The sequence below is a fragment of the Sinocyclocheilus grahami genome, unplaced genomic scaffold, assembly GCF_001515645.1.
Source record: "Sinocyclocheilus grahami isolate Dianchi unplaced genomic scaffold, SAMN03320097.WGS_v1.1 scaffold28977.1, whole genome shotgun sequence".
Lineage (NCBI taxonomy): Eukaryota > Metazoa > Chordata > Actinopteri > Cypriniformes > Cyprinidae > Sinocyclocheilus > Sinocyclocheilus grahami.
The window spans coordinates 1-281 of NW_015520753.1; positions in this window are offsets into that span (position 1 = coordinate 1).

Genomic DNA, 281 nt, shown 5'->3' on the forward strand with positions numbered 1-281 from the left:
CAGAGGGTGACGTTTCACTTTACAGCGCGATTAAATGATGTTTAAAAGTGATTCGGTCAAGTGCAGTGTCTCTTTACAGCAGTGTAATGAAAATAGACTTTTCTTAAAGCTTATTGTTGAATTTCACTGTATCTGCTCTGTTTAACATGTTGTAGACTGTAAGAGACATTGAGCTGTAAAACGATACCTGATTGCCAAAAGAAGGTTTTTGCAACCGTGTTCTGAACTGATCTCACTAGTGTGTGAGACTGTGTTGTAGTGTGTGTGTTTCTGAGGGCTTG